The sequence below is a fragment of the Limulus polyphemus genome, unplaced genomic scaffold (assembly GCF_000517525.1).
Source record: "Limulus polyphemus unplaced genomic scaffold, Limulus_polyphemus-2.1.2 Scaffold990, whole genome shotgun sequence".
Lineage (NCBI taxonomy): Eukaryota > Metazoa > Arthropoda > Merostomata > Xiphosura > Limulidae > Limulus > Limulus polyphemus.
Window position 1 is genome coordinate 107,655 of NW_013666600.1, and position 755 is coordinate 108,409.

The following is a 755-nucleotide window of genomic DNA, read 5'->3' on the forward strand; positions in this document are numbered from 1 at the left end:
TACGTTAGTAATAAAATTAAAATTAAATTTATTAAGTAACGTACGTCGTTGTGGTTGTTGTTGTCTATATATATACACACACACACACACACACACACACACACACACACACACACACACACACACACACACACACACACATACATAATTTAGTAAAGTGACATAAAAATGTCTTTCAGTTGTATTACAAAAATATTCAAATTGTTGTGTATTGTGAAATATAAGGGTATTGCATACTTATTTCCTTACAGTTAACTTTTATTATCTTTGAACTTTAGTGCATTTAAAACCTAAAATAATTAAGATTAGAGTTGAGTTCCATGTAATTAATCCTCAAGGGTATTGGAAAAACAATAAGTCTCTTTACTGGTTTTTGCTACTATTAGTTTGGAACAAATATGGTAGATGACATAATCACTACTCATTTAATCTGAAATTTAACAAAAATGTGCATTAAAGGTTATGGTGTTAATAGCAATGTAGTATATTTATGTACCATAATTAAGATTAAAGTCGAGTTCCATGTAATTAAGCCTTAAGGGCATTGGAAAAACAAATGTGTCACACCAAACTTACCAATTTGTTTTCATACTGTTTACTACCAGTAGAAGCCATATATAAAGTATACTTATTTGCCTGTTAAAACACATTGTAAAGAATTGAGTAAAATACACAAGGGTCCCCTGGAGTAAGTATTAGGATTGATTAAAATATTTTATGGCTCTTTTGTGTGTGTGTGTGTGTGTGTGTGTGTA